Source organism: Vipera berus (genome assembly GCF_964194415.1).
Source record: "Vipera berus genome assembly, chromosome: 1".
In the NCBI taxonomy this organism is placed as follows: domain Eukaryota; kingdom Metazoa; phylum Chordata; class Lepidosauria; order Squamata; family Viperidae; genus Vipera; species Vipera berus.
The window spans coordinates 169,220,406-169,244,772 of NC_138202.1; the positions used below are offsets into that span (position 1 = coordinate 169,220,406).

The window sequence follows — 24,367 nt, forward strand, 5'->3', positions numbered from 1 at the left end:
TTCTCTTGTGAATTTGTAAGAACAAGAAATGTGTGTTTACTGAAAGGCCACCAAAGGAGGACAAAGTGCATGCTGTACAATAATGCTTATCCAAATACATCAACCTGTTCTACCATAAGTCAATAGTTCTTTCTAGTTAATGTTTTCCTTGCTGCATTTTGCAAGAAGAAAGGTACATAACAAAGGGCATAGAGTAGTCCACCTCCAAATATCTCTAATGAAGTATATAATCATATCTCAGAGACATGACCTCACTTTTAAATGAGAAGTCAAAGGTCTTAGCTGTAACGATAGTGAAGTCTAGGAAACTTGTGTGGATCATTTCCTGCTTTACCTCCTAAAATTGAATAGTGTGTGGATTCTACATTTTGGTTTCCCCCCCCCCCCAGTCTTTTTGTCAGAACTGACTTTATGCAACGTGAGGCTGAGAAATTTGGGTATCTTAGATGTGATCTTTTATAATCCCGAATCACTTGACTAGCACATTTTTTAAAGGAAATGAGGATTTAGTTCCAAGATACTAACAGATACCTACATTAATCCCAAAATAACTAAGCAAATTTAATTAACAAACTGATGATACAGAAAAAATCCCCTATGTAATGATAAAACTGATGACCATCTTGACACCTTTATTTATGGATATGTTAAATGGAATTTGTCGCAACACAGTTTGGCAATGTATATCTACCACTAGAAATCGATTTGGCCACTAATATTTTTATTTTTTTATTTTATTAAGGAAGAGAAGAATAAATATTTTTTTCTTCAAAACTTTCCTTAGCTATGCTTTGTAATTTTATAGCATTCAGTTCTGGGATGGACTACCAGTCAAATCTTAACTTGCTGTCACTTTATGAGAGATTTAGGTTAGCAAGTCTGGAAAGACAAGAAAAGGGTTTCTTTCCCACCAACTTTTTTTTTTATGATATAGGAAAAGGTGAGCGGGAATGAACTTCATAGCTTCATTGCAACCCTAGCAGTTCCATATCAAAACAATGAAGTGATTCCTGAGGAACCTACAAGTCTCTAGCAAGATGGCTTGGAGAGAAGATTTCTTTCCCATGCTCATTGTCCTATAGTCTCCTAGTGACGCTATATAAGGCATACTGGAGACAGATCTTAATCATTTCTGCCATTCATAGTTTCAAAGGGAAATCAGCCATTTTACTATTTCTCTTGATTTTTATATCCTGTCTATAAATATTGGGGGGGTTTTCCTGTTGCTTTTTGAGTATGTTAATGCTTTGCTAATTGAACGCAATAAAATGTTTTAGGTTTATTTATTTCATTAATTATTTATACACAGGTGATTCCAGACTTACAAAAATCCACAAAATAAAAACTCATAAAAATTCACCCTCCCCCCCCATAACTATATATCAACACAATCAAATCAACCATTTGATCAGTGGCATTTCCATTCATGGTCCCCCGGCCTGTTGACATTAATGCAGCTTCCAGAAATGTAAAGAAATTGTTTTGTGAACACTTACTGCTAAAAAAAAGGCCTTCCATCTTTCTAAGTTTTAAGTACCTTAGCCAACTGGCATCTCTGTAAAACCATGTTACTGTTTTTGGTTAAGCAACAGAAACTGGGCTGTGGGCAAATATCCATGCCTATGTTTGCTCAGCTGTTAGAGTAAAAATATCAATCAATGTGGGTTTACAGCACAAAGTGCCCTGGACTCACCTGAACCAACACAAAGCCCAGAGGTCACTACTGGGACACAATTTTGACAGAATACAAATGAGAAATGGTATAACATTTGCATGGTCAAATGTCTCTCTTTCTTTGACACTGCCACGTTTTCACTTCCCAACCTTTCCAGAAGGATTTGAAGCCAACTTATCATTATCTCAACTGCCGCAAGATCTCAGGACCCTGAGAATAGCCAAGAGATATTAAGAGAACACAAAGCACATCCCTGAATCAGGTCCCCACCCCAGATCCTGCCTGCCACGTCTTAGGTTTTTATGTTTTGCACCTTGCTGCATCATTTCTTTTCCCCCAAAAGCAATTCTTATAAGGGGACAGAGATCTTCCCTAGAAGGGCAGGTACAAAACCACAAAGTCACTATTCTTCTATTGTGTTTAAAAGATCTAGAACAGACATGTCAAACACAAGGCCCGGGAGCCAGATCCGGCCCACTAAGTGGTTTCATGTGGCCCACGAAGCCATCCTGGAAACAGTGAGGGAACAGCCCCCACTGCCTTGGCCCTGGCCGAGAGACCCTCCTTCTGCCAGAGACCCTCAGAACTGTCCTACTCCTGCCCAGGCCCCCATAGGCACCCTTGATGCGAATGATGTAGAGCTGGCCATGCCCACCCAGTAGGCCATACACACTCTAGCCACGCCCACCCAGTAGGCCATGCCCACCCAGACCATACCCACCCGGCCCCCTGAGGGCAACCGCAATGCTGATGCGGCCCTCAATGAAATTGAGTTTGACACCCCTGATCTAGAACATACGTGAAGAGAGAAGCTGGTTTAAGCCCAAAAAACAGGAGATAACAAGAGCCTGATAAGGGTACATACAGTACATACAAAAGCTTTGCAGCCCTCATACTGTAGAGAGTAAGACTGTCTTCTGTACGATCCTAGAGACATTGAACCAAAAATAGACTCAACGCAATGTTGTGAAATCAACAAGTGAGAAGGTACTTCTGCAGTTGGGTGTAGAAGAGCCTTTTCTTTCATCCAGAGATCTAATCTATATCAGGGATAAATCTAAATTTTTATGTGGGAAAGCCTAGGGCATATTGGAAATTTTATTTTCTCAAAAATAAGGTCAATAATAGCAGAATTATGTCCTTGACTATTATAAAAATAGTATAAGCAAAGAGGAAAATGGTAGTGAGATATACCTTTTTCACATGGAAAAAAAAATGAATGGGGAAACCTATTCCCATCTCTAGTAATACTATAATTTGTATCACATAACAATAATACAGTATTATGCACTGAGTTGTTGAGCCATTATTTATAGTGGGCAAGCTTAGTGTAGATCAGGGGTCTTCAAACTGGGCCTTTTTATGACTTGTGGACTTCAACTTCCAGAATTCCTCAGCCAGTGTGCCTGGCTGAGGAATTCTGGGAGTTGAAGTCCACAAGTCATAAAAGGACCAAGTTTGAAGATCCCTGGTGTAGGTTAAATAAATCCAGGGAAGATATAGCTTACTTCACATGCCACTTTCAGAGAATGAAGCAGCTACCTCAATAAAGGTGAGACACAATATGTCCATGGTGCATCTTCATTCTATTACCGAATTATGACACCCCAACCTATAATAACAAGGGCAGTCGTACATATGATTATCAATATCTCAGCCACATAGTTGGGAAAGTATTATTTCATTCATTGATCCAATGCAATCAGTTTGGTCATTTTGAGAATATAATGCTGAACTAGATGAGCCATTGGTTTTAGCCAGCAGACCTCTTCTGCTGTTAACTACTTGTGCACAACACACCCATATTTTATTGCAATTTAACATATATTTCCTGTAAAATATTCATACAATAGCAATGTGTTCTGGGGTTAACAATTAGACCAAAATGTTTTGTGTTATTTTTACGATTTGCTTTGCTCTCTTGCACAACTCATAATGTGACTCAGCAATCTTCTAGTCAGCAAAAGTTTGAACAACCAAAAGAAGCAGCCTCAGAATTGCCTGATTTGCCTCTGCCTAATTGCTGGCACAGTTCTCTCCTTATGTCTTATCTCCATTCACGGGATACAGCTATCGCTTTGTGTCAGATGTAAAAGCACAGACCTGTTTTCTAATGGACTGGATGATTGTGCTAAAATAGAATGCTCAATACATAATATGCCTGCAGGGTTTTTTTATCAGTCTTTCTCAGTTTAGTGCCTTCCAGACACTGAATTTGCAAGTCACAAAATTCCCAACAAGGGTAGCGGTTCTCATGTTGGTTAAGCAGCTAAGCAGAGTTTTCAGTCTGTGGATAACAGATTATTAGGGCTTTACCTTATAAGTTCTGATTGGTTCTTTAGAAGTACAGAGGACCCAGAATTGTTTTCACCTACACCAAGAAGTAAAGCACTAAGAGCAACTGCTCCTTCAACCTGTGTCTAGTAGTCCCTAGAGCTTTTTTCATCTGCAATTACTCAAAATGGCTGAAAAGAGAGAGACAGAGAGAGAGATGTTCCTTGACTAGGATATATAAAAGTTTGATAGGAATCTTAAGAAGTAAAAAAACCTAGTAAGTTTATGGAAGATTTTAAAAAGAGTTGAATAAAAAAATAAATCAGTACATGGAAAAACTGAATTAATCAAGTTGTAAATTCTAGTCATCTTCAATGTACACATTAATTATCTTTCAATATTTTCCATAAACACAAATAGAAGTTTTCATTTTGTTGTAAGAATTGTGAGATGGGCAGCTTTATAAGAGAAGAGAGAGAAAGAGAGAGACATTAAGAAAAGTATTTCTCAATCTTGGTCACTTTAAGATATGTGGAATTCCCCGAATTCCCCAGCCATTGCTACTTGAGGAAATCTGGGAATTGAAATCCACACATCTTAAAATAGTCAAGATTGGGAAATCTGGTTAAGAGTGACCCATATCTAAAGACAGATAACCAGAGAGCAGAAAAAGCATTTTCTTCATCCTAGCCTTCCTCATTGTGTTGTCATATAGCTTCTATTCCTTTGATTGCTAGCTACCTATGCTGGTGCTGACAGCAATCATACTGTAGTCAAAACCACTAAAGTGTCTAAAGTTGAAAAAATCTTTGAACTCATTTGGACCTCTGACTCTCCCCAGATCTGCTCTGAAGATGTACTTGATATTGACAGGAGGTATCTATGAAGAATAAATTAGAGGTGAAAGGGAGAGCAAGCCCCAAGAATTCCACTTTGGTTTTGTGGCAACTTTTAATCTTGATCATTGGCAAAGAAGGGAGAAAGTCATTCTCATCCATTCTCTTTGAAACCTCCATGGCCTATGTAGATTTACTTTCTAGTTTGGTTCCAACAAATAATGAAAGAGCAATTATTTTATATGGATATATACATATACATATACACATACATACATACATACATACATACATACACATACACATACACATATACATATACATATATACATATATACATATATACATATATACATATATACATATATACATATATACACATATACATATACATATACATATACATATACATATACATATACATATATATATATATATATATATAGAGAGAGAGAGAGAGAGAGAGAGAAATGTGTTGAGAAGTCAAGGCAATCAAGAAGCTTGCCATCATGCTGTCAATAAAAGTGCACACCCTGGATGTTCCATCACATGCTGGTCAGAAGTGAAAAGCTGGGAAAATGTATTGATTTCACCCTTGTGAAGCATTTCCATAACCTTTTGCTTTATGAAACTACCTCTTTCGGGGCATTGAACATAATGATTGCCATGTTCTTTCCATCCTTGCAAAATTGCTGACAAATGTTTGTTTCTCATTCAGCTGATCTGGAGAAGATAAGGCAAGGTTCAAAGAAGGACAAGTAAAGTTTCTCTATACACACAAGAGGAGTTCCCCATCCCAATATATCCTTTATTTTACAGCTGCCAAACAGTTGCCCTTGATAGTGCGGCACTTCCTTGAGTTGCATTCTATTGAATAAAACTGTTAAAGGTAAAGGTAAAGGTTCCCCCACACATGCGTGCTAGTCATTTCCGACTCTAGGGGCCGGTGCTCATCTCCGTTTCAAAGCCGAAGAGCCAGCGCTTGTCCAAGGACATCTCCGTGGTCATGTGGCTGGCATGACTAGACACCAAAGGCGCACGGAACTCTGTTACCTTCCCACCGTAGTGGTCCCTATTTTTCTACTTGCATTTTTACGTGCTTTCGAACTGCTAAGTTGGCAGAAGCTGGGACGAGTAACAGGTGCTCACTCTGTTACACGGCACTTGGGATTCGACCTGCCAAGATGCCGACCTTCTGATCAACAAGCTCAGCGTCCTAACCCACTGAGCCACCGTGTCCCTATAAAACTGTTCCTGGAAGAGAATACTAATATTTTTTCCCATCATGGCATAATTTTGTTCACCACCAAATTATAAGGTCATTTGTCTATACATGAAAGCCAGTTTGGTGTACTGATTAAAGGCTCCAGAAAAAAAACCAAGGAGATTGTGAGTTCTAGTTTTAGGTTATCTGCTGGATAACCTTGGGTCAGTCACTCCCTCTCAGCCATAGGAAGAAAAAAACCAAGGGCAAACCACTTCTGAAAATCTTGCCAAGAAAACTGCAAGGACTGGTCCAAGGAATTGCCAGAAATCAACATTGACTCAAAGGTACAAAATAGATATCACACAGCTCCTAGACCAGACATGTCAAACTTGCAACATCACGTGATGCCGCACAACATATCAGGACGGTTTTGCTATTGCTGGGAATGGGGTGGGCACAGCTTCTGTGCGACACATCCAGCCTGCAGGCCGGTAGTTTGATACCCCTGTCCTAGACTATCCTTCCACCCATTAATCTAGAGTCTATAACATTGTAATATAGTAAATTGTTTGTGTTGTGCTCAGTTACTTAATAAAACCATACATCTTAACAGGAACTACATTTGCTTATGAGAGGATTGACCTCTGCAAGCACTTTTAAGACAAAATGGGATGTTAGGACTTTCTCATCTTTACTTTGTTGTCCTTTTATTACTGCTGCTGGTACTTCCTAAAAAAAGTCCACAGTCAGTTTTGATAGTGAGATGGGCAGCATATAAATTTAATAAATAAATCAATGGTTATTCCTCAGTGTTGAAGAACATCTGCTCTAATGCATGTTATGCTGGACAGGAGAGGAGAATTTGCTGGATAAAGCACAAACAGAACTGGCTTTGATACATGCCCGGCTATTTTAAATAACTATCGTCCGGTCTCCAACCTTCGCTTTTTAGCGAAGGTTGTTGAGAGCGTGGTGGCGCATCAGCTTCCTTTGTTCCTGGAGGAAACTGATTATCTAGACCCGTACCAATCGGGCTTCAGGCCCGGGTACAGCACGGAGACGGCATTGGTCACGCTGGTGAATGATCTCTGGCGGGCTCGGGACAGGGGATGTTCCTCAGTCCTAGTACTGTTAGATCTCTCAGCGGCTTTTGATACCATCGACCATGGTATCCTACTGCGACGTCTCAGGGGGTTGGGAGTGGGGGGCACTGTTTTACAGTGGTTCTCCTCCTACCTCCTGGGCCGCTCGCAGTCGGTGTTGACGGGAGGGCAGAGGTCCACCCCAAGGCCTCTCGTTTGTGGAGTTCCTCAGGGGTCGGTTCTCTCTCCCCTCTTGTTCAACATCTATATGAAGCCGCTGGGTGAGCTCATTCGTGGTTTCGGGGTGGGGTATCATCAGTATGCTGATGATACCCAGCTTTTTCTTTCCAAGCCGAACCAACCCAGTGATGCCCTCGACGTGATGTCCCGTTGCCTGGAGGTGGTCCGGGTTTGGATGGGGAGAAACAGGCTTTGACTCAATCCCACCAAGACTGAGTGGCTGTGCATACCAGCATCTCGGGAGAACCAGTTTTGTCCATCGTTAACTATGGGGGGGTGAGATGTTACCCCCCCCCGTTGATAGGGCTCGCAACTTGGGTGTTCTCCTGGATTCACGGCTCAGTTTGGAAGATCATATAGGAGCCGTGACCAGGGGGGCTTTTGCCCAGGTTCGCCTGGTGCACCAGTTGTGCCCCTATTTGAACCGAGATGCCCTACGCATAGTCACTCATGCGCTCGTGACCTCCCGGTTAGACTACTGCAACGCTCTCTACATGGGGCTGCCCTTGAGGACCACTCGGAGGCTTCAGCTGGTGCAGAATGTGGCCGTGCGAGTTGTGATGGGAGTCTCTCGATACTCCCGTGTAACATCTCTTCTCCGTGAGCTGCATTGGCTTCCAGTTGCCCTCCGGGTGAGATTCAAGGTGCTGGTGATGACCTATAAAGCCCTAAATGGCTTGGGTCCGGGATATTTGAGGGAACACCTGCTGCCAGCATCAACTTCCCATTGTCCTGTGCGCTCCCATAGGGAGGGCCTCCTTAGGGTGCCGCCGGTCAGGGAATGCCGGCGGGTGATTCCCAGAGGGAGGGCATTCTCTGTGGACGCACCTACCCTTTGGAATGATTTACCTGTGGAACTCCGGACTGCCCCCGACCTGCGCTCATTTCGACGGGACCTGAAAACCTGGCTTTTTGATTTATCCGGCCTGGACTGAGGGGGGTTTTAGTTTTAAATTTTAACATTGTTTTATTGTTGGGCTATTATTAATTTAATTCTTTTTAATTCTATTTTTATCTTAATTTATATTGTCTTTTAAATATTGCCCTGTAAACCGCCCTGAGTCCTTCGGGAATAGGGTGGTATAGAAAACTAATTAAATAAATAAATAAATAAATAAATTTTTATTTTATTTTTATTTATTAAATTTTTATGCCACCTATCTCTCCTATAAGGTGACATTGGAAGCTGTATCTTGAGCCTTTTAACCGTATCTTGACCTTGCAACTGCAGAATACTGCACAAAGCCATTTTAAAACTGAATGCAAGGCAGGTTTTATATTTCAGTTACAGATTCCACAGATCTATAAACATGAATTCTCTCTCATTTTTTTATTCAAGAATTTATAGGACCATCCAACTCAAACAGCATGATTCTGACTGGCATACAAGAAACAACCAAGATAAAAACAACAATCAGCAGTAAGCAATATTAACAGGAAAAAATCCATCATAAAGAGCCCCCAAGTTTAAATATCCAAGTTAGAGGGAAATATTTTTCTCAGAATGCATAACATGCATTAATTTATCAACTGGCAAAAAAATCCACAACACATCAATAATGACCTAGTCCAGATAATGCCGCACTTCATGTGTATTATTGTGCAGATATGGGAGTAAGATTGGAGAAGCTTGTCATAGTTAAAGTTAAAAATATTCATAAAAACTATTTTAAACAAATATATGCTGAAAAGAATGAATTTCAGTGACTATGCCAGAAACGTAGTAACCTGAAGATGTGTTCTCAATTTGCATGGTACTAACCCCGCTTTCAGAAATTCTGGCAATTTAGTCTTCCAGGCACTTTTCAGGTATGGTGAACTACAAGTCCCAGAATTCTCAGGTAGACCCAGCAAGGCAATTTCTTAAGCTAGACATGAACATTTTGGACATAACGGTTCAAAAATTCAGAAAATGCTTAACTTCGTTGGAGTGTCATCCTGCCTTCATCCCTGAACAAAAGAAAAACTCCCCCTTCATCTAGGCCACTCTAAATCGTGGCACTTGGTAACAGCCCCAAACCTGGGCCTGAAGTAGAGGCCCACCCTTTGACTTCAGCTCTAATGCCACCATTGCCACTCTAAAAGGCCACATTGCACCATTATACAACAGGTGTAAGCCTTGGGGAACAGTGCAATTGCCCCCACAGACCAGTGCTCCCTAGGATCTGACACTGCTCACCTTCAGGCAGTGTTCTGTGTCTGCAGCCCACCCAATGCTGCTCCAAGTCACACAAAGCCTTTGTTCTTCAGGTAGCTTCAGAGAATGCTCTTCTTAGTCTTTGCAGTCTCCAAAAATTGCATAAGATCACACTCTGTTCTTGTGAAATATTGGGGGGGGGGTGTTCTGGATGCCGTGCAAGAGCACAGCCCATTTTTGCACAGCTTCTGTAACCTTTGAAAATCATGTGAGAATTGCTAATGTGTATGAACCGTTGCTGAATTTGAATTGGGAAAGAGAATATGTAAAGCAATGTATGATTCAGTGGGTAAGGAATAAGATATAAGGTAAATTTGTATATAAGGTAAAGCCTGAACAGTGGGAAAATATGTGGACGAAAGGTTTAAAATTTACATTAAATTACAATTTAAAAGAACATTTTTATAAGAGGATATATCATTGGTATTTAACACCAGATAAGTTATTGAGAACGTATAAAGGTATTTCAAATGAATGTTGGAAATGCAAACATAAAGAAGGGATTTTTTATCATTTATGGCAGACAAGAAATATTGGAGTACAATTCATATTCTAATACAGAAGATTCTTAAAGTGAATGTAAATATAAAACCAGAAATTTGGGGGGGGGGGTGTTGTGTACTGGGTTCGTTGCACAGGAATGAAGACGAGGCAAGTGAGTTCAGCAAAGATCATTGTTTATTGCATGCAGGATCTGAACTAGAGAACAGAGCTGCAGATGCAGCAATTTATAACCTGGCCCCTAGGTGGCAGCCAATAGGTTTGAAGCAACCTATTGCCGCCCTAGGGGCAACCAATAGCAGCGCTGGAGACGGTTGTCTGAGGAGCTGGGAGCCGTTAGCCAGTTTCCCTGCTCAAACAGCCCTCCAGCAACTGCCACATGGTATTCCCTTAACAAAGCAAGCCCAATACATTACAGAGGGTGGGGGTTAATGGAAAAAGACTTGGGGGAAAAATTGGAACTTTGATGTTATATATGTTGACAGCAGCAAGATTACTTTATGCACAAAAATGGAAGGACATTTCAATCCCCACAATGGACAAATGGTTGAAAAAGCTGATGGAGTTAGCAGAGATGGCTAAATTAACTGCTTGGATAAAAGAAAAAAACTCGTGTTTTTGTTTCAATTTGGAAACCACTTCTGGACTTTGTGCTTGAGGTGGAAGAAAAATGAACCCTTGATTTTGAGTTTTACTGATTAGATAGATCTGTTGTTGTAGAAGTGGCTAGTTTATACTCTTATGTAAAAGTAAGAAGTTGAGGTTCGATGTTATTTCTTATTCTACTGCACCAAAGGGAGTTGGAAGTCAATGCCTTTTCTTTCTTTTTCCCTTCTTCTCTACATTTTCCTCTTCTCTTTTCCCGCCCCTATTTTTCCTATTATTTGCTTTTGTATTTTTGTATTTTGTATCATAAATTAACAAAAAGGATCGACATGGGGGGAAAAAGAAAATCACATGAGAGTAGGACATGTTTTCAAAAATAATTGTCATGGGTCAGTAAATCCTGGCATGTCCCCAAAACGCCACAGCATGTCACCTCTGACATACATGTCATAGATTTGCCATCACTGAATGGATTATGCAGAGTCACATTGTACAAATTAACCACACCTTAGCTATAAAGGAAATCAGAATATCAATATTTTTACATCCCATTTCTGTGACATGATTCCAATAAATAGACATTGACTAAGAAAAAATAGTCTGCCCATGAATAACAACAAATGAGTTCACTTTAAGAAATTTGCCAGATTTGATTCAGAAATAAAAAAGCGAGAGCATGTGAGAAGAATGGGGAAGTGAGTTTTTATTTCTTCAAATAGCAATGGTTCCCAAACTGAAGCCTTCTTAAGTTAATAAATAACTTCTCAATCTCATCTGCTGTAGGATACTGACAAACATAACCAAGGAAGTGTATGTGGGAGAAAAGAACAGAGAACTGAGTTGTTCATTATTATGATTTGATTACCCTTGTGTCCTTCAGAACGGGAGTCCTTATGCCATGGATTACAGAGACCATCTGAATAGCAGAGAAAAATGCATGGCCTTCCATGATGGGAATAATTTAATAAAAAATATGAATTATTTTTCATGACAGTAATGAGTTCAGGACCCTGTATCTATCAGACAGGCCATGCAGAGAGCATATGAATGCCTCAGAGTCTCTGTGTGCTGGAGAGGAATGGAAGTTTGGAGTGTAGCCAGCAGATAAGCTCCTTCAGCCCACTCACTAGCTATCTGCATAATGAGGGAAATCCACCCTCCTCCCAAAAAACATATGCTCAGAAGATCTCAAAAGCTTTCTGGTCTTGTCTTATTTTTCAGACTCAAAGTAGAGCAAAGTTCAGCTTCCTGGTTCTCTTGCTCTTGGCAAGCAGTCTAAGCTTAAATATAACTGGAGGTGGAATCTTGCCCAGTTTGAACTCTCGAACTCTCTCTCTCTCTCTCTCTCTCTCTCTGTCTGAAATACCTGCCTACTTTGTTATATATATTACTCCGCCCTTCACCAGTTGTTAAAACAGGTTATCATCTCTTTAAACTAAACATAAATTCGATTTGTTCATCATTATACTTGCTATAGAGCTGGCCCAACTCAAAATTCATTTAGAGAATGGAAATGAAACTGTGCATGATGTGCCAATGGGCAAACATTTATATGCTCCTATATTGAAAATAATGATTCCCAATCTAACCTGCTAAGTTTGGGCAGGCAATGCTGCGGCAGCCACAGGGTGTGGAGGAGGGCAGGGGTGGAGGTTGAACTGATGATGTCACTCTAAATTGGGTTTTTTTCTTCTCTCACAAAAGACTGATTTGGAAGAGCTAGGGGTAAATGTATACAGGTAATCCTTGAGTTATGAATGTAATGGAGCCTGCGAATTACATTTGTAATCTAAGGATTTGTAGGAGTGAATTACGTAACTTGAACGTGATCACTCCCTGCTTTCGCCCATGCTTTCGCTAATCAAATGTGTGGGTCGTTAAGCGCACGAGGTATCTCAGGGTGGGGAAGGTCATGAGGAGTCTAGTGCTTCTGACTACCCAAGGCCTTCCCCGACCCACAGAGATATCTCATGCTTCCCCCTCCCCGCATCTTGCCCTACTGGGTCACTTATATTACGTAACTCTCAATGATCAAGGAAACTGTCTCCTCTCCAGCCTCTCTACCACGGTTTTGCTTTGAACAAAGGCTTGCCAAGGCCTGCAGGGATGAGAGATTGCATCCCTATAAGCTCCGGTCATCTTTGCAAAAAACTTTTGCCACCGAGAACAGAGCCTGAGAGGGGCGCACATGTCTCTCCGGGCCTCTGTTTACTTACAGCAGCAAAGGCCTTTCCTCAAGGCCTTTTCCGCCATGAATGAAGGCCCAGAGGGAAGCGTGTGCCCCTCCTGGCCTCCATTCTTGACAGCAAAGGCTTTTTGCAAAGATGGTAAAAGGCTATGCAAATGACGTGAAGGCTTCGGTGCTTCAGGCCTTCCCTCCATTTATAAAGTCTTTTGCTGCAGATCTCAAGCAGGCCTCTGTTTGCAGAGAACAGAGGCCTAAAGTACCATGAGATAACGCAAGATCAGTAGCGCACAACATCTCACGCTACTGATCTCGCATGATCTTGCAGTACTTTAGGCCTCCATTCTCTGCGAATGCATCGAAGCAGGCCATTAAACCAAAGCCTTGCTACACCTTTGCAAGGTAAGTATCCACAGGCCCAGTGCCTGTGGAGACCCAGCCTGGGGGGGGAGGAGAATAGGCAGGGCAAATGTTGCAGTACCTCTGCAGTCATTCATAAGGGTGCTACAACATTCGTAACGTTGGGACTGTGTTATAAGTACTTGGGGGGGTTATGTCATAACTTTGAATGGGCGCTAAGTGAACTGTTGTAACTCAAGGATTACCTGTAATTTTAACCCTTATCCACATGATAAATTTAGAGTTTGGGTTATTCTCATTTTGAAAATACTGTGCGGTAATTTGTTTCAAAAAAATGTTACAGACAATTAGAAATATTAATACTTTGGAACAAACTTATGTCACTCAAGTTTCCAGGTCATTGTGTATGGAATTTAAATTACATAAAATTGCGACATTTTACAGTTTGGCGAGTATGCATCAGCTACATCTACAACTTCTGAAATGTTGTTAAGGCTACTCATTAGTATTAGAATATATGCTTTGGATCATCCTAAATCAACAGTACTTTTAAGAAAAAAATATGCTTCTACTTTTGGCTCTTTGGGCTTTAAACATTCTGGTAAAATTAAAAGCGACTGAAATGAAATGGCACTCTATGTGTAATGAGAACAATTGCTTCAAGTTTCAAAGGTTACTTCTCTTATGGAAGTAAGACATACTTTCCTGAACAGTAATAATATGTATGAATGATTCACACCATGTAGCAATAAATGGAAGACTATGGGAATTGGTTTGATACTTTTGGGACATTGGAGAAGATTGCCATACATCTTCCACATAATCCTGATTAACACCAGCTCCCGCTATGAGATATGAGCTGGACTCCAATTTATTTAATTGGGAAAGGGAATTTCTGGTTAGCCAGATCATTAAAATAGGAAAAGCAGAAGGAGAAACTTCAGTAGAAAGCAGGATTCATCAGATGGAGAAATAGCTAGTGCAACTACTAGTTCAAAGCACATAAGATTCACTTTTACAAGGTTTGATGATGAACTTCAGACAAACTTCTGAATATGTTTGGATGAATAGGTTAGCCAAGCCATTACAGATTATTGATTCTTTTTTATTTTTTTGCACATACTCCGTAACTCCTCAACTGGCTTTTAGTGCACATATTAATTGTATTGACCAAGAGCACAAGAAAGACAAAAATACCAGTTGGTTTGCATATTTCTGTATTCAGTCTAACAAAGCATAATTCTAATGAAACTTACTGTGACTATGCTGGCATAGACTCAGTCGTGGGACTCCACCAGTTCGCACCAGTTCGGTAGAACCGGTAGCTGATTTTTTGTTGCCCAGGCCCAGAATGGACTTCCGGAAGTGACATCCACACAGAGAACTGGTTGTTCACATATTTGAATCCTACCACTGCATAGACCAAAGGCCTCTTTAGCATTCAGCATCCTGTTTTCTACACTACTGTCTCAAAATACCATTGGACAACCCAGGAGCAGTAATAAGTACAATATTCATTTTTCCTGCCATGCTCCTCAGCACCTAGTATTTAAGAGTCAGCTCTTCTACTCAATGAAGCATATGAAATTGAATTGAAAGAGAATCGCTTAACTTTTCGGAGATGGCTTTTTCAGACCATCTCAGAAATTTGACCTGGAAATCTGAAAAACTACAGTGCACATATGGCATGACCTATTTGTCTGCTTCAGTTCTATTCTATAATATCTGAAAATGGGCAGCAATAATATGTAAGTCTTGCAGAAATCTGGCTAAATCCTCAATTTCATCAGTCTATCCTATAAACAAAAGAAAGGTTTTTATTTAAACATCAAACCACACAGTAACACATCTCTCTTTCAGTAAACGAAGTACTTCAAGATGATTAAGAAGCCAGCCTTATAATTTTGCATTCAACAAAACATCATCAGGGTTTATGACCTATTTTATGTCTTAGGTAGACAACACCCTCAAACACCTTGCAGTAAAAAGTATCAATTAAGAGAAGATTCATTATAGAAGAATCACCCAAACACCAGAAATGCCAGCAAAATAATTTGCAGCTGCCCATCTTTTTATGTGAGGCTAATTTAGTGGATTGTTTTACATAAACAGGTTCCAATCTTATAAGTGTTGTTGTTATTCTTTTTGGATTCCTCAAATTATAACTTGAGTCTATTTAGTAATGGACAATATCAGCAAGTCAGATCTGCTCTTGAATGATAGTATGAATATTATAGTCAAATATTCAGAGCTCTGGAGTAAATAATACTGAACAATCCCAAAACCCGGTACAGCCTTTATAAATAACATGGCTAACAAGATTTAAGATTAATCAACTATATGGGTTGCTGAAATGATTGCCCAATCAAAGTATAATGTAGTGGGTCCGACGCAAGGAAGAGACGCCAGCTGGAGTACGTGTTCAGCTCTTTATTGTGTGGGGTGCGTACTGAGGAACAAGGGCTGCCTGGCCTCCTTATATACCCGGCCAGGGAGGCGGCCAGCCAATGGGGTTGGCCCTAGGTTTCCCACCGAAACTAGGTTTCCCACCAAAACCGTCCAGGCCAACGCCCCCTAGTGGCTGTTGCTATGCAGATGCCTGCAACTGGATACATAACACAAAGCCTAAATCCTGTTTGGGTAAATTTTTGGGGACGGGAGTGAGAAGTCATTCAGAAACGAAGTCCAGTTTTCTTCTCTCTGCTGCTTCCATGGTTCCACATGTGTCAGTTGCAAGGCAGATTTAGCCTTTAGGAGAGACCAATAAGGAGAAAAAACTTGCTGTATGCAGACGTCAAAAGGTTGAACTGAATAAAGCTGGAGGCTAAAACATATAGGGAACGGTTGCTGGAATTGGGTATGTGTAGTTTAATGAAGAGAAGGATGAGGGGTGACATGATAGCAGTGTTCCAATATCTCAGGGGCTGCCACAAAGAAGAGGGAGTCAAGCTATTCTCCAAAGCACCTGAAAGCAGGACAAGAAGCAATGGATGGAAACTAATCAAGGAGAGAAGCAACCTAGAACTAAGGAGAAACTTCCTGACAGAACAATTAACCAGTGGAACAACCTGCCTCCAGAGGTGGTGAATGCTCCAACACTGGAGGTTTTTAAGAAGAGACTGGACAGCCATTTGCCTGAAATGGTATAAGGTTTCCTGCCTGAGCAGGGGGTTGGACTAGATGACCTCCAAGGTCCCTTCCAACTTTTTATTATTATTATTATTATTATTATTATTATTATTATTATTATTATTATTATTATTATTATTATTATGCACTGAAATGGAATATTTCACCTGTTTTCTCAAATCCCCACTCTTCTCATGCAGAGGGGGTTTGACCTGTGTCCTCCTGGAACAAGAGAATTTCAGATGTTATCAATGAAGTTGATAAAGGAGAACTCTCAAGTGTTCAGAGGAACGTGATAGAAACTGTTTCAGTCCGTTCTGTTGGATCCAGAGGGTTGAAGACTCATGGATGGGACCACTTTGGACAAGTATGGGGCCTATACACATGATCCTGTGCCTCTTAAGAGTACTTTGTAGTGCATAATACTGAATAGGACGACAGTCTTTTATGGGTGAAAACCAACTGTCTTACTGTGCTCTCTTCATTGCTCATAAAGGATTTCCTGTTTTTTTTTCTTATGATTTATAAAAATAACATTTCCAAATGGGAAGTCAGACAGCTGATTTCAAGATGCTTCTGGATGGTGTGTTGCCTAAATGTGTGAAAGCATATGGGTGTATAAATGAAAGAATCACAGAACTGTAGGGGGAAAGAGAAGGCGAAATTAAATTGTTTGCTCAGAGAAAGATCAACTATTAGCATTTATTAGTGACTGGAAACTCCTTAAAGCCTTTTTTGGTGAAAAAAGAAATAATGAACTTGTGATTTATAAGTCTGATGTTAGAAATGGTAACTTGAGGAAGAAGAAAATTATTATACAACCTTAGACAAAGAGGATAAAACATGAACACATAACATGTTGTATAACTGCTGTCAAAAAGATTGGAAGCTGCTTCTTTATAATGTTTTCTTGCTTTCTTTTTCTACTTCTATTTCTTTTTCTATTTTCTTATTCACTAGTTTTCTTTGTTTTTCTTGTTTCTTTTCTAAAATTTGTATTGCTTTTATCGTGTTAAACGTTTCTTTAATAAAAATTATATATAAAATTGTAGAGGAAAATAGCCTCATGAGTGTCTACAATGAGTGAAGTGAGTGTAGTGTAGTGTAGTGTAGTGTAGTGTAGTGTAGTGTAGTGTAGTGTAGTGTAGTGTAGTGTAGTGTAGTAGAGTAGAGTGGAGTATAATGTGACTTCCTTTACACTATCTACTCCCCACTCTACCCAGTATGTAGCCACTACCTATATAAGATCCAAATATTTATCCAATCAGTTTCTGAGAGCCAGATTGATGTAGTGCTTAAGATGCTGGTCTAGAAACAAAGTGACTTTGAATTCTAGTCCCACCTTAGCCATGAAAGCTGGCTGGTGATTTGGGGCCAGTCATTCTCTTTCAACCGAATTCACCACACAGGGTTGCTGTGGAGAAAATAGGAGGAAGAAATACAAGGTATGTTCATTGCCTTGAGTTACTTATAAAGTAATAAAGAGAGGATAAAAAAATCTAATGAAAAAATTAAAAATACTGTGAATGCGTAAGTCATCAAATTGTACTTTGCCTGAGGCAGCTATATATATGAGCTTCATCTAAAGTTGGAAAAAACAGAATGTTTCTATGCCCTAACACTGATTGCAATCCTTAAATAACTTTGCTGATAAAACTTATCCTATTCTCCCTGCTTTTTAGTGGTTTGTCGGGATTTTTTACTGTCTTTTAAAGTAAGAGTAGTTTAGATCGGTAGCATATAAATATTGACAAATAAATATAAATTCATTTATGTTTGGTCAGATCATCTAATTTTGTCCTTTTATTTTTGCTGTATTGTTAAGCCAAACTTTTTTAGTTAAAACTTTGAAGTGAAAAAGAGGAGGGTTATAATTTACTTCCATAAAACTAATAGCTATAAGCAATGTTCTAAAACAGACAGTCAGGGAACATACTTGAAAATCAACCAATTCATTATTTTCCTTTGGGGTATGGTAATGTTTGCATTATTGTTGTTTTCCATTAAATGCATGGATTGTTGCGATTATTACTCATAAACATTCAAATGAATGAATTCTTATCGAGTATTGAGAGAAAGGCAACTTCTTGCTGAAACTGCTTACAGTCTAGGAAGAATTATGCAGAAGGATCAACAAATACATCATGATAATTGTATTATCTCACAGAGGAACCCATGAGTGACTGACAAGGGAGACAATTCATTTGTGGCTTTTCCACAGAAGAAAAATGGTCCTTCTACAAGACATTGTAATTATTTCTCAAGGGGCTGTAATTATCATAGTGAAAATTACATATATAAAACAATCAAGGCACTAGACCTTTAGACAATATTGCAAAAGAGAGCGAAACATGGCTTAAGAGCAGGAGGATAAATATTTTGAAGGAGATATCTAACTCTAGCAATGCAAATGCTTTCCATGAGTCATGTCTATATTCTTTGAAGAAGATGATCCACAGGAGCATCATCTTCAAAGCATTCCGATAGTTTGGATTGAGACTAGAACAGCAAAATGACACAAATACAGCATACAATTTTCTGGGCTGTTCAGTGATTAGTAAAGACCTGAAAAATAAAATAGGTCAGGACAATTGATGATAGTCTTATACACATATTTTTATAGTATAAAAACTGAAATTATAAGTAAAAGGTTGCTACAAGTGATGTCAAATAAAAACAAAAAGAAACTTTAATATATTTCACGGACAACCTGGAACTGGAAGTCAGTGGTTATGAATCATTTATAATAATAAGTCCACTGAAAGATCAATTTCTTAACTTCATTCTTGCCTGTGGTAGCCTTTAACTGGGGAATTCTGGATGTTCTCAGTTAAGAAACCAATCTGGTTTCAAGCCTGCTTTTGGGACTAAAATAGTAATGAAAGTCTACATGGGACTAGATTCAGGGTATGTAATTCTTCTGAAATTCTCAGATGCTTTTGCAGTTAGTTAAAAGTGTTTCCAGAAGATAAGTCTCAGCAATTTCTTTTTAGCCCATAATCTTGACTTCACCATGGTCTCCTGGTTTTCAACATTCACATGCTGTGGAGAGCCATTTGGGATTTGTGTTGATATGTTAAGTATGCAGTGTTATTCACTATTGCCCCAAATTTTCATTTATTGATCTACAAAACTCTTGAATTGAGATTTGAGGGTTGTTTTAGGAAGGATGAGAATAAACCAAGTGAAATTTGATTTGTACCAGTTGTTACTAATATATTACAGCGATGGAGGTTTCAACTGATCTTAGATACAAATCTATTCTCACTGAAAGACAAAATGCAGAGTTAGGAATTCTGGATTATTTACTATGACATCTGAAGCAACAGTGTTGACCAGGAGAGACTTTTTAGCAGCTTATGTTAATATACTAGCTACAGTCCTATCAGGATTGGTGTAATCTTATCAACTATTTGCACCAAAGTATTTTAATGTCCATTATATAAGACAGGTTGGATTTCAGCTGACAGGAGCACTTGGTCAATTTTGTCTGTATTTGGAAGCTAAGCTAAGCTAACCTAAGGGTTAGGTCTTAATAATAGAAAAAGTTAGATAGAGAAGTAAAAAAAAAAACTTTGAAGAAGTCAGTGGCAAATGACTTCTATATTATTGTCAATCCATGCAGGCACCAGGAGTTAAGCTTGACGTGGTTACTTTACCTTTATTTTGGTGTGATTGTCTTTAAAGATGGTTTGGTAATTTCAGCTGATGTACAATGCACCCTTCTGAATATTCCTGGGAAATTGAGATTGGTTAATATAACATCTATATTGCTTCAATTGCTGTATTATTAATGAATTTCTTGTCAGATTTGAAATGCTGACTTTAGCCAATAAAACCATTAACTGTTTGAGTCCAAGTTATTTGAAGGACTGGAATATAAAGACTTCTCTTTGTTTGCCCACTGCAGAAAGCAGTAACGTTAGTGGCCCTGATGAAGAAGGATTTTTCAACACTGAATCTACATCTTTACAGCACTTTACCAACAGAGGTTTCTCAAGTCCCATCACCAAAGAAAAGCTGATTATTTAAGCTGTATCCTCATGCAGTTGAAATATAATTTTTTTAAGAGATACAGTTTACAATTCTTCAAATTAAGTTTTGCATGCTTCAACCAAATACTTTTTTCCCAGACTTTGTGACATACATGCCAGCAATCAATCACCCTATCACCCAGATGAAGTCTAATATGGCAGGGGTCCCCAACCCCCGGTCCGTGGACTGGTACTGGGCTAGGCATGCCAGCAACTGGTCTGCACAAACAAAGCCCCATCCCCAGGATGCAGGCAGCACACAAAACCACGCACTCTCCAGTATGCGGAAAAACTTTCTCCACAGAACCGGTCCCTGGTGCCCAAAAGGTTGGAGATCTCTGAAATATGGCACAGAGCCCAAATCTTGGCCATTTCTATAATCAGTTAGTTGCTCACATATTTTTCTTTTCCAACCCTTTTGAATGGACCAGAAGGATGAATGAAAATAACACTTGAGCCTCAAGGTTCATTATCTTTTTTTCCTAGAGAAATATAAATTACTTAATATGGTCATAGCTCATCTTGTTAATATCATCTGTCCTCTCATGGATGAGTAGGGTAGAAGGAGGCCCATATAGAACTTCTGGTTCGTGCAAATGTCTCCTTTCCATGCATGTGTAGAAGTATACTGTATGGGAAGGACTGACAGAGTCAAGAGGACAGTAAAAGAGGCATCAGTTTAGAACTATTATGTAGTCACAAACAAAGTCAACTCCTCACTGGATGCCCTTGACTCTTATCTAGTTCTAACCGGGCGCTAACCATTAGTGTGAGAAGATTCCTATGCATAGGCTTAATAATAAACCAATAATTTGGAACTTTTACATGTTGACCTGGTTTTTTGTGCCTGGCAAAAAGTTTGGAAAAGAACAGCTCTTTCCCCCATCCTTCTTGTTTTGAATTCATTTGGTGTGGGAAGGTTAGAAGACATTGCAAAACTTGTAGAAAGTTAAAGTACCTCTTGTAGTTTTGCAATCATTCTAAAAAATAACAGGAATTTTGATATGTTCTTGGCAATGTGCTATCTAACTGATAGGAGCAATGTTTGGCAACAATTCTTCTCCTTCTTCTGTGGTCAGTTTTAGTTGGTGGTGTGTGTGGGGGGAATCTAACCCCAGCCACCTGAAACATAGGGTGCCTCAGACTTCAGGGCTGAATAAGATTGCTGGCCCATTTTTTACTGATTGCTCAATCTTGTCTATTAATATCTGTAACTCTCAAAGATCGGAATTGTTTGTTACCTGAATGTTAATGCTGAAAATTAGAAACCTGAGAACTTTTGCATGTATACTGGTAAATATTTCTCCAGAACATATGGCTGTATCTACAGTATATTCACTCATTCATCCAAAGGCAGAAAACAGCGGTGGTATTCTGAAATAATCATAATACACAAAATGAATGTGAACATTGCACAATGTATTGTTTTTCTTCATAATTCTCCATCTGTGAGTAAGACAGATCACATTTTTGGTCACCTTCCCAGCCACTTAACTATTTGCTGTTCCAGCTCTTGCTTTTTTGAATTCTTTAGCCTGTTACTTTCTTAGGAAGCTAATCTGTGACTAGCTAATTAAAAATATTGCTGATGATGCATTTATTGGTGCTATAGAACAAGTCCTTCATCAGTTTGACTGAACTGTCAATTGAAAACTGACAAAACTATTGGGTCAAATATACAGTTAAAATCTGTTGTTTTGAAAATAGCAATAGGTAAAAAAATATCAATTAAGATTGATTTCATTTTTAATCATACTGCAACTTGATATGAGACTTAATCTGGAAGCAGAAGACTTACAGGCAGAGATTCAAGGATGTGGTTTTTGATAAAATAGCTTTATTACCAGATGCTAACAAAAGTCATTAGTATAAAGAAAGCCAGCAACTGAAAGCCATAAGACACACAGTTAACATTGTTGCATGTTGCTACAAGGGATCAGACCAAACTCAAGTCCTCTGATTCCAACTAGTCCAGTTGAACCTTTACTGATGCCCTGGGGCACAGGTCTGCAACCCGCGGCTCTGGAGCCACATGCGGCTCTTTCAGCCGTCTCCTGCGGCTCCCAGTCCTCTGCCATGTGCAGTCCAAAAAAAAAAAGTGGGACTAAAAAAGTTCAACCAATCAATTCAAATATGCAGGGTAGGTGCATATCTCGCCTTGGCTCCACTCTTCAGTCAAACCCTGTTCTGCACATGCACGCATGTACGCGCATGCACACACATTTTTTTGCGGCTCCCAGTTTTTCCTTTTGTGAGGGAACCAGTTCCGAGTGGCTCTTTCACTGTTTCAGGTTGCTGACCCCTGCCCTGGGGCAATCTTTTTATGCATGGAGTCTCCCAGATACATTGCAAATCAAGACTCATCCTCCCCCTCACAGGGCTGTATTTACAGGAGCCAAACCGAATACATCTGGAAGAAGATGCTAGATCAATGCCATATGACAGAAGTAATTATGACATACTTTAAAAAAATACTATAAAAGATACTATGATGGATAGTAGAAAGGAATTTTTCCTGACTTTTGTGTTGGCACAATGCTATGGGATCCGGATTCCCAATTCCATTCTGGAACTCCAGGCTAATTTTTTGAAAGTTGGCACAGATCACTTCCTTCAGCCAGCCATTCTGGGAGTTGAAGTCCACAAGTTGCCAGGTTTGGAGACCCCTGCTTTAGAAGATGTGTTTTTAAAAAGTCATCCTGTTTATTATGGAGAAACAGGTCTCCTTTCCTTTTTCTTGTCTTTTTGCATGTCAGGTGAGGAAGACTTTTTAAGTTTTCCCTACCTTTTTGTAATCTTTCTAACCAACTTTCTTATTTGTTTATATTGGAGACACTGCTTTTTTAACTCATTATATACTATTCATGTTGTGTGTTGGTATTAGTGTATCATTATGAGCAGGGTGGGAAAGAGTCTATTTGGAGAGAGAGAGAGAGATCTTAATAATTGGTCTTGGAAATTGCAACAGAAGAAGGTATTTTGGGGGGAAAATGTCATCTATATCAGAGTTCCCCACCCTCAGGCTGCAGCCCACTACCAGGCCGTGGCCTAGTTGGGAACCGAGCTGCATGAGCAGCAGGCTGGCATGCTCGCACACACCCACAGCTCAACTTGTGCGAGCGGCAGGCCAGCGCACATGCAGACGCACCTCAACATGCACAAATCGAGCTGTGTACGCATGTGTGTGGGCCGCCGCTCATGCAAATTGACCTGCACGCACCAGGTAGTGGCCTAGTTTCCCTCTCTCTCTCCCCCCTCCCCCTCCAGACAGGCCACCAAGCCACAATGGTTGGGGACTGCTGATCTACATTATAGATACTCTTAGTGCTTCAGTATTTCAGAAAAGAAAAAAATCTCATGCCATCTGTCATTAAAGAATTTATTGAGTACCAGGTGCACATTCAGAGAGAGCATGTGTTTCATGGCTGAAATCCCACCACAAGTCATTCTATCCTCTCATAGTTACCTGACATTTTACTTGGTTGGGACCATTGGGGCTGTGGTTGATTGACAGAAGGGATGTATTGGGGTTTCCATTTGAAGGAAAGCTGAGGCAGCAGGCCTAAAGCTTTGTAAAGTTTCTTTCACACTCAAATAGAACATATTTTAATGTTATTATTGCTTGTTTGCCTACCATTTAACATAAATGACTTTAAGTGCTTCTCAGGTAATTTTTAAAGAAATTTGCTTGTTTAACGCCTTCTGTTGCATAATAGTGACTAAGATTATGCATTGAAAAATTTCAGATTCAGATCCAAGTTAAGCAATACATTTTCTGAGGCTGTAATCTTATACCAATTTACTTGGGAATAAGCACAATAGAGCTTAACATTTTTTCTTCTTTTGGCTAAATTTATATTGTTTTTTATTACAATTAGCTCTATTGTAGTTGGTGACTCAGCATTACTTCCTAATTCTTCTATGTGCAGTGCTTCTTTTGTAAAAAAAAAAAAAGTGCCAGAACTCACACCCGTCATACAACCCATCTTGCCTACCCTACAAGGTTTACCTTTGTAGTTGAAAAAAAAACCCTTCAATTTT

At 39.5% G+C, this 24,367-nt stretch overlaps 1 long non-coding RNA gene across 1 annotated transcript in view; it reads right to left on the minus strand.

Moving 5' to 3' along the window:
- Positions 1-24,367, minus strand: part of LOC308659947 — a 40,300-nt gene that overhangs the window by 15,166 nt on the left and 767 nt on the right. Inside the window, exon 2 of the long non-coding RNA XR_014024650.1 lies at positions 19,952-20,027. This is a non-coding gene — a long non-coding RNA (uncharacterized lncRNA). The remainder of the gene's footprint in view (positions 1-19,951; positions 20,028-24,367) is intronic.